The sequence below is a fragment of the Lichenostomus cassidix genome, chromosome 11 (genome assembly GCF_008360975.1).
Source record: "Lichenostomus cassidix isolate B80296 chromosome 11, HeHo_3.0, whole genome shotgun sequence".
In the NCBI taxonomy this organism is placed as follows: Eukaryota; Metazoa; Chordata; class Aves; order Passeriformes; family Meliphagidae; genus Lichenostomus; species Lichenostomus cassidix.
The window spans coordinates 20,098,635-20,116,705 of NC_139492.1; the positions used below are offsets into that span (position 1 = coordinate 20,098,635).

An 18,071-nucleotide genomic window follows, 5' to 3' on the forward strand; every position below is an offset into this window, starting at 1 on the left:
CACGTGGCAGACAGCCAGGGGACAGCCACCATTTGAGTTTTGACCTCGGGGGGGACCAGGTGATATCTTGCCTTTGTTGGTTAAACCATTGTCTTTTTGTACAATCATTTATAACTATTGTTGTGTTTATTGTGAGCCTCTTTAGTAAATTGTGATTTCAACTTCAGTCTTCCTCAGTATTTATTTCTCCATTATAGAAAAGGGGACAGCTTGAGAGGCCTTCACTTCCCCGTTGAGCTTTTAATCCCAAGACACCCTTGGCACCCAATATGGGGCACAGGAGAAAAGTTAAAGTCACAATTTTGATTAAAGCATTTGTGTATTGAGTACAGAACTCCCTGGTCACCATGTTGCTCTGTGGGTGTGGCACCTAACCCTATATTTGTGTCCATATGTGTGGAAATTTTTGTCCATCACAGTGCTCTTTTTCAAATCAGGGAGAGGAATCTAGATGACTCTGTTAATATACTATGTGATACCAGTTTATGGCATGATAACATCAGGGGGAATGAGGTGCATTTGAAATTTGTATTTGGTGGTGTTTGTTCTGGCCTTGGCTGCTGCCTATGGGAGTTCATTAATAATCAGACTCAGCTTGTGGAGGGAACAGGAGAGGATGATTTTTTCCAGCCTTTTTCCCCGTTCTCCTCCTACAGGTCTGTTGCAACAGGTTTTGAGAATTTTGAGTTCCCCACTGGATGCTAGGGATAGCATAATCTTGTTGCTAATTCTGCTATTGTTTCCTCTGTACAGTTTACATATAGTTTACACTATATTTACCATGTTTAGGGATAAGACAAAGATTTTGAGGGAAACTGTCCAGAGGCCTGTCCCAGTCAGGTAATCCTGACTGGCATGGAATGGTGGAGGAAATGGGATTAGTGTTTGGAGGACTTCTCTCCTCCAATGGATTGGGACTTCAGCCCTGAACAACTACAGGACAGTGTAAAATATGTGATAAAATATGTGAAGGAAAAATGTTGTGACAGTTCCAGAAAAGCACAAATTTACGCAACATGCTGGGCCCTGGCTATGATTTATTGAACACTGTCACTGGACAGCACCTTCAGGGAGAGGGGAAGGAAAATAAATCCACTGGCATCACAGTCAAATCAAACAGCAGCTGAACAAGGACAAGCCAGTAGCAGTAGCCCCCATTCAGAAGAGGCAATCCAAGTCCAAGTCAGTTTGCATAGTAGGTGACGAAGAAGAGGCAGGACCCTCACAACCAATGGAGGGGACAGAGCCAGAGATAATCACCCAATCCTTATCCCTGTATGAGCTGCAGAAATTCACCCACCAGAGAGATGAGTCCATATTGAGCTGGTGGTTGTTTCATATCTGGAATGCTGTGGCAAACAATATGAACCTAGATGGTAGTGAAGTCAGGCAGTTATGATCCCTGTACCAGGGAGTGGTTATTGACCAGGGAATTGGAAAAAGTCAAGAACATCTCAGCCTCTGGAGGTGACTGGTGAAATGTAAGGGAAAGATGCCTTTGCAAGGAAGACATCTATGCGCAGCAAGACCAGTGGAACACCATGAAGTGAGGTATCCACTGCCTGAGAGAAATAGCTGTGCTGGAGCTAATTTTTTTTCAGATCAGAAGCAAGTTGCTAAAAGTCAGATCATGTCTAGTGTATGTCACAGATGAGGCTGAAATTTGTACAGCTTGGCCAGAGATCTATTACCACTACTTATCAACCTCTATTACCACTACTTATCTCCTTCAATGGAAGGAGAGAAGACAAAGTGGGTGCTATGGCTAGGAAAATCCAGGTAGATGAATACACTGTCTCTGTCCTATTACAGGTCCATGCCTTGTCTGTGGAAACAAAAATGGCCAAGCATGTCCAGAACTTGGAAGAAAAATTCGAGGGGGCCACCAGAAACTCAGAGAGGAACTCATTTTCCATCTCACCAGTATAGACCAGTCTCTGCTATTAGGAGCAGGTGCCCCTTGGCTAGGGAGAGGGAGTACACTTTATGAGGTAACCTGTGGCTTTACCTGCATGAAGATGCAGGAGAAGACACGAAGAGATGGCATGGAAAACCCACCTCTGCCTTGGCAGCATGGGTACGTGAGTTTAGAGGAGGAAGAACTACCACAGGAAGCTTGTCAAGTATAAACGCCACTGCAGTTTTGTGGGGGCAAGCCCCTAGGCAGAATAGCAGGGATGATGTTATGTCTGAACCTCTTGAAGGGCCCTGTAATTCATATTTACAAGAAATGAGCAACAAGTACCATGACAAGGACTAGAGTGCCCTGCCTCCAGCCAAGTGGAGGAACGGGTCAATTGGATCTCTTGGACTGTGTGGATCTATGGCCTGCCACGGCAGAGCCACAGGAGTACAAGGCTTTAGTTGACACTGGCACACAATGTACCCTGATGCCATCAAGATCTATGGGGGAAGAATCCATCTGTTTCTGGTGTGACAGAAGTATTCCAACAGCTGACTGTACTGGAAACTGAAGCGAGTCTGACTGGGAACAAATGGCAAAAACCCCCCATCATGACTGGTCCAGAGGCCCTGTGTATCCTTTGCATAGATTACCTCAGGAGAGGGTATTTCAAGGACACAAAAGGGCACTGTTGGGCTTTTGGGAGAGCTGCTGTGGAAACAGAGGAAATTAAACAGCTGAATCCTTTGATTAGACTCTCCCTTCTGTTATGGGACTGCTGAGGGTTGAAGAAAAACAGGTACTGATTGCCACCCCAACAGTGCCCCATCAGCAATATGGCACCAACCAGGACTGCAGGATGCCATCCATGGGATGATGGCCTTGGATATCAGTGAAAGAGAAAAATGGCCAACTGTACCTCTACACTGACTCATGGATGGTGACAAATGCCGTGTGGGGGTGGCTGGACTGATGGAAAAAGATCAGTTGGCAGCACAGAGAGAAACCATCAGGGCTGTTAACTATGGCAAGACATCACTGTCTGGGTGGAGAGCATGGCTGTCAAAGACCTTCATGTGGGACTGCTGAAGGACATTGCAACAATAGACAGGTGGATTGGGCTGCCCAAATTAAAGTGCCTCAGGTGGATCTGGACCGGCAACACAAGGCTGAGTTATTGCTGGCTTGATGGGTTGAACTAGCTCTCCAGGTTTTTCTGTGGCCCTGTTTATTTATTGTTGCCAGGCTGGGAGGACAAGGTTGAGCTGCAAGAGCCACTCTGGTGTGCTGCCTTTGTTCCCCTGGGCTCCACGTGGCAGACAGCCAGGGAACAGCCACCATTTGAGTTTTGACCTCGGGGGGGACCAGGGGGATATCTTGCCTTTGTTGGTTAAACCATTGTCTTTTTGTACAATCATTTATAACTATTGTTGTGTTTATTGTGAGCCTCTTTAGTAAATTGTGATTTCAACTTCAGTCTCCCTTAGTATTTATTTCTCCATTATAGAAAAGGGGACAGCTTGAGTGGCCTTCACTTCCCCGTTGAGCTTTTAAACTCCAGACACAGGTTAAAGAAAACACAAAGCACTTGGTGACTAATTTCAGCATAATTAAACTCTGTATTAAAATACATCTCTATAGTGGTGGAAAATAAAGTTAGGTCTGGCATCTCTCTGATTCAGTTGAGATATTACAACAGTTCAACAGCTTTGGAAAACATAACATGCCTCAAAAGAGATCTGCATTGCGTAAGTGTCATAATGCTTTAAGTAAATCAACTGGTCCAGAACCATCCTGAGTAACAGTCTGATAGCCCAGTGTTCACCAAATATGTAGAAGGCATTCAGAGGTATTGTTCCTAAATATTCTTCAGTCCTTATTTCTAGAGATGAGATTTTTGATTTCTGCATCTTTACAACATTTTTACTAACACTAATCTCCATTTTAACTGCAAAGCTTTTGGACCCAGCTGTAGGATTACTGTGAAATGGAAGTCAGGCTAAGTCCAGGCTGCAAATTTGATCGCTCACATCTTCTCTGATATGGGCTAATGGTATTTAATTGGTCTCCTGCATGAAGTGTAATAAAAATGTGCTGAGCTAGAAATTAATGGTATCTTTTGAAACCTTTGACATTTTTGTCAAAGGCTGTGTGCAACCATCAACACATGGTATTATAGCTCACAAATAGTAGGACATAATAATTTGTGAGTGCTAACATGTGCAAGCAGAATGGGTTTCTCAGGTGAAATGTTGCCTACTTCAGTGGTATACTAACTTTAGCAATCATCCTCCCAGAAAAAAAAAACCTAAAAATGAGATTTGACACTGTTTCTACAGGTGTTTGGCTTAGGAATTGCAAGAGGAATCCATACTGCCCTCCAATTCACCTAGATTTCAATAGTACTCCTTATATTTTCACTTTAATGTGTCAATGCTCTTTTTTCCCCAGGTCATTTTAAGAATGAATATGCCATGCAAAATTCTCTTCTAAGCCTATTTTAATGGGAAACAATGGTGAAATGGCTTTGAAATAGTGGTGAATTTGGCATGTGGCACACGAATGTGTGCTTTGCCTATGAGTGCCTTGTGGACACCCTGAAGCAAATCTTCCTCATATTCCATTACTATTCTTTTCAGCAAGGAGTATCTCTTCTGCTAAGCACGGTCCTCCTCACTCTGGGTGCCTGTTCTGCATTTTATGGCAATTCTGTTTCTCAGTTCCGTTCCCATCCATTTTTACCCCACAAATAGGAAGGACCCTGATACGGGTCTGCTGCTGTTACTTGGTGGCTATGTCAGAGTTTCCTATCATGGCATGTCTCAACAGCAGAAAATGCACATTGCAACAGCATGGAGCTGTGGCTTATGGCCAATCAACTGTTGCGATTACGCTATCACATTGAACTGCTTTTGCATTTCTTGGTGAGGAAGCCTTTCAGAGGCCCTAACTGTGTTTCATAACCTTTTCTGGTTTTACATGTCAGATGCATCTTACTCACTTGCCTCTTGCCCTGCACAAGTTCTCCTTGGAATTCTCTGGGAGATGCTGATTTGGGCAGCAGAAAAATGGACCCTTCATTGGTGCATATTGTTCCTTGAAGGCATGTTAAGAGGACACTGGTCAGGACACTGATGGGGCCTTGGTGCCCAACTTCTTTTCAACAGGGAATCAGTTCAAAACTCTATGAGAATGCCTGTGCAACCTCCCAGATTTCTTTATAGGCATTGTATATAGGCATTGTATAGCCAGAACATACAAACCAGCTTGGGTTGTGTCAAGAGCAGCGTCCTTTCAAAAGCTAATGGTTGAATGTGAAGGTCCTGCTTTTGGCTTCTCAGGAATCATAAAGCAAGATAATCTAAATACAGTACTGAATAATAAATTTTTTAAGTGTGCATGAAACTGTTCATAAGCAATTGAATCCTAACAGAATTATCTTTAAATACATTAATACTCTTATTAGCAGAAAGCCAGTAATAACATACTTCTAAAATGGAAAAAGCTGAGAAAAAGAGTCAGCCTTACTAAAGTAGGAAGAAATTGAAAAGCCATAGGCCACGTCTGTTTTTACCTGGGTGTATTAAAAATCCCTCATCTACTTTATGCACTCTTGTATAAAGTAGATGCATAATTTCTCCTTTCACCAAGGCGAAATTTGGTAACAGGATCTAAAAGACAATATCAGATAATGGATAGCATATTACTATGTTAATACTGATTGTGAACATATCTGTGTTTTATAGCTGAAAACGCTGAGAGGCAAACATGGCACTCACTTCTTCCTGAGCTCAGCAGAGTGCTCATCCTCACCAGCCACATATCAACCAGGCACTGAGCAGGTATTCAAAAGTCTTCATTTGCAGTGCACACTGTAGTCTATAATCATAGTAAACCTGTAAGGCAGTGCTCCATGGCTGCCAAAGACTGATTAAAAAACTGGAAATACTACCTTTTTTCCCTTCCCAAAAGATGCCCAAGGCAAAATGTGTTTCTTGGCCAGATACTTTCAGCTCTCTGTGAATTGGCTTCCTAGATAGGGGTAACCAGACACATTTCTAAACTGGCATTAAAGGTGCAGCCTTTGGTTTTCAGTTTTTCAACCTGTCAAATACCTGTCAAATACCTTCCAAATTTAGAGACTACTCACTGTGGACCACTGCTGAGCAGCAAGGGAAAAGTCTGTCAAGTAACCCTTGCCAAGTCTCTTCATTTGGGTCACTTGTAGCTCTGGCTAACACAGCTTGACAGACTAACAACATTAGGGCAAGGACTGGACTGTGCTTGGGTGCTTTCTGCTGCAATGCTGGTGAAAACAGCCTTTGAGCTGCAGTGATATCCATTTCCAGAAGGCAAACAAAGTCAACATCTCAATGCAAAGGCTGTTGTCACAGTCATCTTCACACAGTGCCACACTCCTCTGAAATGCAATTCACTACTTAACAGCAGGGAAATTCAATGCCCCGTAAATGCTTCTTCTCTGCACCATACCACAATTAAATGTCGTAAATATGTAGGAGCCGCTGAGGCATATAGAAAGGAATGCCCTCAGCAACACTGGGAGTTTCCTGCAAGCCAGAGACAAGGTAGAAAATTAAAGAAGTTCAAGTCTTGTGAAAGAAAGCACAAGGAGATACAATCTCTTTAAATGTGTGGGCCAAAGCTAAGGATAGAAAGTGGGGGAACACAATGTGATTGGGCAGCTGGCTCTGAGCAGTGGTCTGATTCTGCTTTGAGCCACTTCTGCTGAGCAGCACTATGATGTGCTTCAGTGCACCCCACGCCTGAGTCCTGCGGACACGTCTGGCCTTTTGGACTAGCAAACAGAGCTTTGCTGCTCCCCTGGGACTTTATCATGCACTCCATTAGGATCTGGAAGGAATCCATCCTACAGCTTCAGACTTCAGTTGCTTATTTGTTATTTATTATTGTTTTTATTTTGGTAGCCTTAAACGGCCCAAACATACAAGGGTACCACAGGGTTCAGCCTTGATGAGAAGCAGATGAGGAGGAAGACCCTGCCTACAGTAATAAAATGCAGAAAGCTGTTGTAGCAATGCAATAAGGCTTTTGTGTGGTTTCCTTCCCACTACCCCATCTCTTGGTTCCTAGGGATGTAGGAGACAGAGTCCTGGTACAACTATACAGTATTACTGTTAGGAGGATATATTTTCAAGGCAGCAGAAACTGCAGGCCTTTGGCCAGAGCCAGGTTCTAATAGTACTGTTGCATTCAGATGCACCTTGTAATCTACTAATAGGTCCTATGATGTTCACTGGGTTGCTGCTCATGCAAATGTAAAATGAGAGGTATAAAGATCTGGCTCTAATCATAATTTATATACAATTGCCCTGTTTATACCAGATTTTAAACTTCGCACCTTAGCCGTTCTGTGGGGAGGAATATTTTTACCAGAGCTCTGTTCACAACAATTCAAATTCATGGTTCAGTTTACGCTGGGCAATGTGTAAAAGGTTCTCCCATACACAGAAGTGGCTGAAGAGATCTTGCTCAACCATAGCACTGAGTGCTGTACCCCACTGCACAACAGAAGCTGAACTCAAGAAGTTTCAGCAATCAAAATTACACAGTTCAGGAAATTAGAAGCCTGTTAAAAGCAAGGATTGTAATGGAAAATATTTTGCAACCCTAACTCTTGCTGTTTCTAGAGAGATAAGCGGAGGAGAGCCAAATCAAAATCCAGCTAAAACATCTGGACTAATTCTTCTGCAAAATGTCGCATAGAATTTTTATTAAAAACACAGGCAATGCCCTTGACAGCCCAATGTAATGTAAAAGCAGTGTGAGTCAATTGACTCAAGCCCTCTACAGAACTAGTAATACCACTTTCCCCAGCTTTTATATTACACCAAGAGGTTTCCCATTCAAATTTAGATCAGATCCAGCCCTGTTTCGCTGGTGAGCTCTGGTGAAATTATATCAGAGGAGATCTAAATTAATGCTGATTATAATAACCCTCTTTAATTTTTTTTGTCTCTTTTTTCCCTGATGGAGCCAGAGACAGTCCTAAGTAATACACTTTTAAGAACTACTGGTTTTAATAATATAAATACAGAAGTGACAGACTTATTTGTATTTGCTCAGCTAGTCTGTGATATTTGCAGAGCAGAATGTTTCAAACCTACAATACTGTCAGTAAGAATGACTATAGGTAACCTGGGATTAGTTGCTTCCTCTAAAATTGGAAGTTGCTGAAATTACTCCAATTACCAGAGCTGTTTGGGAACACAATATACACATACCACTTGTCCTATGTACTGTTTGGGAATATATTAACTAATGGCAAATTATTTGGTCAATTAGGTAATAGACAATTATGGACTATCCCTAACTGTCTATTATTATATCAGAGACAGTTTTTCATCTAAATCTGATTAAAAGACCATTTTTGTTTCCAACATTTAGAGAATACAGCAGATGTGGATATGAATGATGTTATCTTTTCTAATAGATACAGGACACGTGGTAATGTGGTATTAATAGAGGTTTGGGCCAAGATTTTCATAAATAGGAGCCTAATTTTAAGATTCCACCATCCATATTTACTGTTGGAGATCAACAACCTTTTTTCACAGAGCTCCAGCAGCTTCTATTGAAATCAGTCAGAGCTTTTGGAATTTGAATTGCTAATTCAAGAATCCCAAGGGAGAGTTAAGAGCCAAATTTTCATCTCCTCATGTTTTAAAGTCTGGGGATAAGATTATGTGTGTAGCAAAATTCCTGTTCACTTCAATGAAGCCAGGATTTTTCTCTAATCTGGAACTGGTTTATGAGAAAACCAGGTTACTCTGAGAGACACAACCACAAGCAAGTGATCTAGGCACTTCCAGCACACAAAAGCCTAAGGTCATCCCGGAGATGCCAGGAGTTTTACAGAATAACTATTCTGCTATTTTTTTTTTTCTGACCATTTTGACAGGCTTTTTAGAATATTTATTTGTTTTAATTTTCCTACATTCTGAGCATTCTTACACATGTGAAAGTAAAGACAATTTTCGTCTGTGGGAGGACATGCTCCAAATCAATACTGTATATAGGTGATGCAATGTGAAAATGCAGAGATGTCTCATAGCTCATCAGCTTCCAAGACAGTTCTATCACAGGCATATTCAGGGACTGGAAATGCAGTTCAAGTGGCCTTGTAGCATAATTGATTTTTCTCTAATTACTATTATTGAATGCCCCTCAAAATAGCTTTCTACAAAGCATTTCTGCAAGTACCACAAGCAGGAAGAGGGGCTTCTTGACAGCAAAGAAGTGAGGCAGGGAGTGACATGCAAGACCCAAAGCTAGTCTCTCCCCTTTGCTCATCCCCTCCTCTTTGTGTCCATGGGACACCTCAGAGATTCAAGTCTGCTTCCAGAGCTGCTACTGGCAGCTGAGACTGCACTGCAATCAGGATATATTTATATATATTATACCCTTATGGATGTGAAATTCTGGAAGACAGGCAGATTCACTCCCTACCTATGTCGTCAAAACCAGAGTTACACCCAGTCATGCCAGCAGCAAGCCCTTTGGCTCTATCTGCGGTGAATCATGCCAGTGTAGAACCTGATTCTTCAGGAGAGATAACATTGTAGCTCAAATATTGAATAAACAAGGCTGGGCTTGAACTTCCTTTGGTAAAACCACACGTGGTCCCTTTCAGTTTCAGGAGGTGAGAACCAAAATGATACTCTGCCCCCAAACAAAAGCTCACTTTTATCAATTTCCAGGATTTTCCCAATGCCAGCATTGTGGTTCTCATTTTTCCACACAAACATTGCTAGTAATAGACCCATCTCTTGAAAAGTTCCAGGATTTATAGCAACTGGCAGCATGTTCAATACGTAATTGTTTTTTGGAACAATCATAAACTTATTAGTTGCCAGTCTCCCCTACCAAGATAAATTTAAAGGAAATCAATCTCCTGACACTTCCCTGATAATTCTGGCAATTCTAACCTTTACATTTAGACGCAGCACTCAGTGCATACCTTGAAGGTGTGAAACCCTAAGGCTTCCAGTTAAGAATTAAACAGTTAACTACTAGCAGTGAACAAAGACTAGTCACTGGCATAAGCCCTGACTTAGTCCAATCAATATTACAGGAAGATAGTGAAACAACTTTGTCAACAAGTTCAAGCAAACATTTAATGCAATTATCTGGATGGGTAACAAACATCAGAACATCATTAGCAGAGAGAATAATTCTATATTTCTTCAAACAAGAAGTATGTTTTATCCCCTGACCTTCTTCCCTGGGTCCTGTGGTGATAGAATGAGGTTTCAAATGATAAATTATCTGCGCTTTGAGACTGGTAAAGGTTTTGGGTTATCTGGCTATGTTTATAAAGTACCCCTGCTTTAGTGTTAGCTGGATTTATTTCTTTGGTGAAAATTAACTGGTCTGGCTGAATATCAAATGCTGAATAGCTATTTCTGTTCTTGAAATTCTAATCTTTGGGAGAATAAAAGTCTTGTAATCAAAAATCCAGTTTACCCAATAATGTTGGATTAGTAATGATCCTGCCAGCAGTGACTGATGGTGACAAAGTATTATTCTGGATGCACAGTCATATACATCCAAATGAAGATCTGATGTAAGCTCTGCAACCATTTGTTTACAAAATTTGGCCCACTGAACACACACATGAATGTATGAATTGAAAACGTAACTACAGAGGTTAGATGTGACCAGAACACTTAGAGGTACTTGTGTGGCACATTTATGTGCCATGCAGTGTGTGCTCAGGGCAGCATGGATGCTCATGCACCATCACACCAGTTGTGGTCAGTGGGGTGAACAGGCATGGGGCTCTGCAGCCAGCCTGAAGAGACAAGCCATGTCTCAGATGGGCAAACCCTGCAGATCACTCGAGATTTACAAGTTAGTCAAAATGAGGGTTAACCTCTCCCAAGTGTCTGAATTCATGGCACTGAGTGGCTGCATCCAACCTGGTCTGCAGAGATTTGACAGAATGCTTTCCCGCAGTTACTGCTTGTTGCTATCTGACCACTTTGTAACCTCTTTTTAGCTGTACAATTATATAATGAATACACAACAGCTGGTTTCTGTTATGTTTGAAACACGCCTCATAAGTGTTTGAATGAGAGGATATGCTGATGAACAGCTCTAGAAGACTGATGCAGCAGCGGACAACACTGCCTTTCCACTGATAGCTCTGGCATTCTTGCAGCAGCCAACGTGGTCACAGTGGTATGTGGCTGGCATTTGCTGATTGGAATTTATTGATACAACTCGTTAAAGAGGAGTCTATTTGAGAGTGCCCCCTCCTTACACTGGAATGTTTCACAAGCAGGAAATATCACATCCTCAGCCAACCTGGATCCCTGCTACTGCTGGAGAACAGGAGATGATGCAGCTGGCAGAGCTGATGACATTTTGCAAAATGGCTGAAGCTTGGTGGTAGGGAGGAGAAAACAGACTGATTTTGTATTATATTCTCTTTTCCCAGCATAGTTTCAGTCTTTTTTTTTTTTTTTTTAACCAGCTAAATTAAAGCTACAGCTCCCTGTTGGCACTCTGAGGGGGAGACACTATAAGAGCTGTTGAAAATAAAAGAGAGCTAAAGAAAAACAGGTATAAAATATCCATTAATATATTTGGGTTAGAAATCAAAGGAAATTTCTGGTCTTGAGAAGATGAAAGATTGAACAATATTCTAATAAGAAAAGAGGAAAGAAAAAATTCATCTCATTTGTGGGTAGGATTAGATTAGAAGACACAGCTGACTGCAGAAGCTGGAAACTGGATTTGAAAAGTTTTCCCACCAACATATTTCTGTCTCCTCCAGGGGATGGAAAACAGAGGCATTTTCCAGGCGTGGGTCAAAAGGATGGGTCTAGCTCTCTGGCTGACTGATTACAACTGCAGCTCTGAATCCCAAATGTGTGACTTTAGGGTGACAAGCTGGAGCCTGAACTGGGCATTTTTACACATTCTTAACAGCCTTGGGATAAGAAGCCCTTATTAAGGCATCTGGATGTGAAAATATGGGCCCCTGCATTGGTATGATACAACTTTGTGTATCATCTATCACTCGTGGTGGTGCTACTAAACTGTCTCCTTCCTAGACCTGCTCAATCCAATTCATAATCCAACTCATAAAGGCACATCCTTCAGCCCAAGTTCACATGATGAATTGTAATACTGACAGTTATTTTTATAATCTTTCAAAACAAAATCATTACTTTCCAATTATAGATTTTGTCTTCCCCTCTTCTCCCCCCAAAAAAACACATTTTCAATGAAGACAGAGTTTTTCCCCCAACACTTTAATTGAACAGCAGATTTCTCCTCAAAAGCCATAGGCAGGCAATTTCTGAAGAACTGTTCTTAACTGACAGAAGAAATGAAACATGGTTTTCTTACCATGCTAAAGATCATGAACTAATATTTTCTTTTATGATCCTTTATTTACACAAATCAGCATTAGAACCTGGATTTTGAACACTTGAAATCTTAACTGAATTTTCTCAGCAGAGATGAAATTGCTGAAACACTCTTCATTGCATAAATAATGCTGAAGAAAATCAATCCTGAACTAAGGACCGGTAACTATTATTAAGATTTAGGTAGATCTTTTACAAAGTGTCACACTTCAGGATTTAGTAGTTAAAGATACCGTTTATATTTCAAGACAAAATACAGAGCAGGAATTAATCTCTACCCATATTCCTATCCATTTAAGTGAGTGATGACAGGTACTATATAAACATCAACATGTGTGATAAACCGAGTTGATTTTAATTCACTGGTCTAACTGAAGAAGTTATTGTGCTGAAAGGTATTTTGAGAATCAGGCAAATACAGTCAATTGCCTGACTGGAATTAGTCTTGCTCATCCTTTGGTGACTACAGTCTGCTCCTGACTGACCACATGTGCTACTGAGCAATGGGCACAAACAGCTGTTTGAGCCACGCCACTCAGCCAAGGTCCAGGTGTCTGCTGCCCTAAGGTATTGTAAACTATGGCTTGTTACTCAAAGGAGTTTTTGTTTCAGATTGCTCTGCCATGGCAGCTAAATCCCACTTATGAACGAAAACATTCACCAAGTTCCTCTTGTATCAGGTATTCTTCCCTCCGTTACATGTCCCATGCTAATTATAGAATTATCTGAAGGGCTTTCTAAGTGCAAATGACTGTAAAACACAGTTCAGTTTTGCAATTACATTTCCTCTTTCTATCCTGTGAGGCTAAAGATTAACTGATTTCATTCTAACATGCCAGTTTTTTGATAACTTCATGATGTTTCCTAATCTCTGACTAACTTCCAACTGATGAGTTAGCTGCTGTAAAATAGGTAACAAAATATCACGATGAACAGTTTTTGAAAAAGAACAGTGAGGGAGAAAGACAGAGAAAAAGAATATAAAGAAACAACTCAGTTTTACTGTGATTCATATGAATATCAGGCTAAGTTATGAACTAGTTTTGACTATAAGAATAGTTTTCATAATTTTTCATTACTTCTAACATATTTCAATATCTTAATGTTTCAAAACTTCCATGCCAACATTTTGGAAGTTAAATGTTTTTGCTTTCATTTGAAAGCATTTTACCAAGGGGGAAAAAGTGTTTAAAAATATGAAGAGTCAATATCTAAATGAAACTCAAATGCTTTTTTCTTTGATAATTTGCAAAACATAACCACTTTTAGGTTGTCTCAGATTTGGGATGTGTGCTTTCAGCATTTTGATATTTCCAGAATGAGAATATTGATTTCATGGCAGGAAATTGGCACCTGAATTTTAGGAACCAGCAATGCCCACAAGCCAACTATGGGGTGGTCTGCATGTTCATTTCATTGCTAAGTTCTGTCTTTCAGACTCTTCCCAGTACCGGTATCCAATAAAGAGCATTTTCTTCTATTTTTTCTCCTTGGAATTGTTGAGTATCCAAGGATGAAAACAGCACTGCTACCTTCTCCTGGCTGCTGCAGAACCATTGATGGAGGAACTCTGAGGCAGCTCCCTGTGCTGGGCTGCCCTGCATGTCTACTGCTCTCCAAAAGAATCAGAGCAACTGCATGTAGAAGAAACTCTTCCAGGCACATTAGACAGCCTCACTGTGCCCGCGTTGATTACCCCATTGTTCCTCACAGCGGCAGCCAGTCTGATGCCCCAGGAAATGTTAGAGATGTGGTTTGAGTCCTGTAAGCTCTTCAGAGGATGAAAAGTAAATCTGACTTGTGCCAAAAGAATCAGAACTAGGACAAAGAAGCTGGTGCATATGCATATATTTCTCTCCTAAGATTATGTGGCTCCATCCTCTGCTGTGTGAGGTGCAGCAGGGATACAGACCCAGTGCAAGGACAGGAGAATTCTGAAGGATGCAGTTGAAGTGGTATGTGAGTTCAATGAATAATTTCTGGCAATTATGGTTGGCGGTGGCCAATTAAGTGAAAGGGAGGGCAAAACCCACTATCGTAAGCCCTGTACTGAGAAGAAACAAATACTCTCAGTAGATTAACAACAGCATTGCCTTGCATTGCAGCATTCTTGTTAATTCTGTCAGCCTGACCCTGGTAAAATGGGACCCAACACCCAAGAGTTGCTTGTGCCTGTGTTTTGTGGGATTGACTAAACTAGCTTTGACAAACATTCATTAATCCCATAACTGCCTTCCATGACAGATCAGAGCATGCCCTGATTTGACTTACATTTGCTGTTGAAGATCACACACTGAGTCAGACACAAGTGGAATCCAGGAATTTTACTTCTGTCTCCTGCATTACCCACCCAGAACTCCAGCTGGCAACTGATTTCATCAATCATTTTAGTTTTTAGGGGGTGCCAGTCACCAGACTACAGGATCCAGGAGGAATAGTTACCTCAGTGCCTATGAAAACAGGAAGAACTTCATTCCTTGTGCATGGCTGTGGGCGCACACACATAAACTTTTTCAAGAAACTTCTCTTCAGATGACAATTTCAGTCCTAAACAAAGGAGAAATACAGCTCTCTGCTGCACTGAACATGGCTTGTTTCCATAGAAAACTCGGCAGAGATGTTTCAATAAATCCATTTAGATGATACTCTGCATTTTCCAGACGTGCCAAATACTGCCCAGGCAGGAGACATCACAGGAAAACTGCACAGGGTGCAATTAAAAACTGTAATTCTGATACACAGTGGACTTAAAGGTGTGCAGGTAATCTTAATTGTGACATTTGCGATCTGCTTTGTGTTTGACCTTGTAACCTAAATAATTGTCTCTTAATACAATTTTAGGAGGGTGCGTTATGCACTTCTGAAAGACTGTATAGCCTTCTTCATCTGCTGCAGAGTTTCTAGAAGTAACTGGCAAATATTCAGCTCAATGAAGTCTCTCCAGTGGTCTGGATGTGGAGCCTGTGTGTGCTCAGGCCTGAGAATGTTTTTAGTCAATGCAGTAACCTTTGGCCACGGGTGACACAAGCTCTGCCTGCATGTGATGGTAGGCCTGAAGTCTGGCTGTCTGTCTTTCTTTTGTGCTCTTTTATAAACTACCTGCCATAGAGTCTCTAAGCTCCCTCCACGATGATTGAAATATGCAGAAATTAAGATAACATAGTACCTGAACATGCAAAATTCCCAAGTTCAATTGTGATTATGCCAGTGTCAAAACTGTAAGATTTGGTCATACATGTTGATTATTAACAAGTACTTAAGTACAGGTTGTTCTGAATTTTTATGTTGATTTTCTAAACCCAATTATTTAGCTAATTTGCACAATTGAATATTTGATGACCTCTTGCAAGCACAGATTTTATCAGCTCTCTACCTTCTGTGTTTGTAAAGTCTTAAGGATAAATTCCATCTTGCAAAATATATAAACTGCTTTCTGTCACCTTAAAATAGACAGTGGTTCTGCCAGAGACATGTGAAAAACAGATTATAAGTTGGGCATTGTGGTGTTATTACCAATGCGTCATTTTTTTAGAATTGATTAATCATAAAAGTAAGGTTAGGGGTAGTTTTATAACAAATGGTAGTTTTCTTCCTTTCTCATAAGGTTATGCTATAGGAAGCAATAGACCACAGAAAATGGCTACCCCCTTTGATTTTACTGCAGATCTGGCCACAGGAAATGTTGCACATTTGGATCAAGCAGGATAAACAGCAAGGACTTCCTCTTTTGTGAAATCATCTTTAAGCAGCACCCCTCCCCAGGAAAATAGGTTTCCACTTTACATAATGTTGCAGCAGCAGTGGTTTGTGCCTGAGTTTTTTCTGGGTAGGTTATGAACTTTACAGCTCTGACCACAGATCAGTTATTTATCATAACAGGAAAGATGAGACCAAAGATATTTCCTAACCTTCTCTTTGCAGATCAGAGAGAAGCAAGGCAAAAAACATTAACACCTCATAATCAACTGACAAAGATTATACAGAAATATTAATTCCTCTCTTCTGATCATATGTGGTTGAATTAATCTGTAATTTTAAACAGCAAGGAGCAAATCAATATACAGTTTCACTTAGATCTCTTCTCCAATGCAGTATGATCAGTCTTTCAAAAGTAGATATGCCAGTACAAAAAGAATGAATTTGTTTAGGGACAAACTAAGGAAGGCAATAGAGAAATATTCCATTTCTGCAGAATACTCCATTTAATATCTATAACAGATGTTCCCATGTATCCTGGCAGCATATAAAAAACAGGAAAAATGTGTTTGAAATACTGTTGGAGACAAAAAGCTTTTCTTCATCTAATACATTTGCCCCTCAAGAATTGCCCCTTGGCATCAGTGAGCTTGAAAACACTGAAATGTAGTGGCAGATCTAGCATATTTTGTATGTTGCAGCAGAACATTAATAACTGTAGAAAAGCGTGTTCCTACTTTATAGTGCCATATGACAAATTGCACATAGCTGGGATTGCTCAAGTTACTGCACCACAAACCTAAAGTGCAGAGTATTTCATACAGGACCAGATTGCAGAACTTAACCACAGGCCTGGTGCCAGTACAGAGCTGCGCTCTTAGAGGGGGAGGTGGGACAGATACCAACCTCTCCAAAGCTAATACAGAGCAGTCACCGACAAGCATGCTTACAGGTAAAAGATTTAAGAAATGAGGGATTAATCACAAGTAACTAAACTTTTACATCAGCCACCTTGGAGGGGTAGTATTGAGTCGCTCTTCAAACACTCCTCCACATTGTCGTACACATCAGTTACTCTGGTTCATGATGAAAACCTGGAGTAAGCACCTTCACTCCACACTTGTCAGTGAAAGTGTCTGTTTCTGTTATGTTTGTCCTATGTCTAAGTAGCATTTTGCTACCAGACCTGGAGACTTTAGGGTCATGTTTTCAACTTGCTTTTCCAGCTAGCACTGTGTTCAGGTGCCCTCAGCCTGTTTTAACATGTTGCTTCTAGTATGTTCCTCTAGTGTGCTGGTCACCACAAAAATTAATAGAGTAAGGAAAATCAGCTGCAGTTATTTGCAACTCAGGAGACTGCTCTGGGAAGATCTTTCCTACTCACCTTAGGTGACGGAAATGCATTCAGACATGCATGCAGAGGAGGTGAATGTCATTGGTCACACTGTAGAAGACACATCTGATCAAAAAGCTGAAGTCATGAGGCTCTAGCACTGGATTCAGTAAACTTTGCATCAGATTCCAAATGAATTGGTTTTGTTTTGTTTTGTTTTGTTTTGTTTTGTTTTGTTTTGTTTTGACATCAGCTGGATACTTCCTAGTTCACATGAGCTGATCACACAAACAGGACTTAGCAGGTTGGAACTGCAAACCATACAAAGAAATCCTGCAAGCCTGAATTTGCTGAGGCTTGCCTCAAAAAGAAATGTGGGTGATCTACAGCTTGTGGGGCGTAAACGACAGGCTGCTGGCCATAAAGAACACACCACCACTTCTCCATCCCTGTGCATTAGACAACACAGAGATACTGAAACACCAGTTGACTTTAATTCAAAACAATGCCCAACTCAATAAAAGGTGTTTCCCTGCTGTAAACAACATCAAGAAAATATATGCAATTATCACTTAAAAATACTTTTAGTAGCTCCCAGCTACCTCACCAGTGTATGTCAAATAAGATTAATGCTTCCAGATTGAGAAGTAGGGTCTTTACGAGCCTGCCACTAAACTTTGTGCTTTGTTCCTGCAGCCAAAGATAGCCTTAAAGGCTGTGG

General features: G+C 41.0%; 1 protein-coding gene and 1 long non-coding RNA gene across 3 annotated transcripts in view; one reads left to right on the plus strand and one right to left on the minus strand.

Annotated features, from left to right (window-relative positions):
- LOC146432440 (uncharacterized) overlaps window positions 1–5,746 on the plus strand; it is a 39,455-nt gene extending 33,709 nt beyond the window's left edge. The window contains exon 4 of the mRNA XM_085072101.1: window positions 5,650–5,746. The gene's annotated coding sequence lies outside the window, so the exon portion shown is untranslated. The remainder of the gene's footprint in view (window positions 1–5,649) is intronic.
- Window positions 5,670–18,071, minus strand: part of LOC146432441 (uncharacterized) — a 47,947-nt gene continuing 35,545 nt past the window's right edge. For both annotated transcript variants that reach the window (XR_014854610.1, XR_014854609.1), the window contains exon 3: window positions 5,670–6,471. This is a non-coding gene — a long non-coding RNA (uncharacterized LOC146432441). The remainder of the gene's footprint in view (window positions 6,472–18,071) is intronic.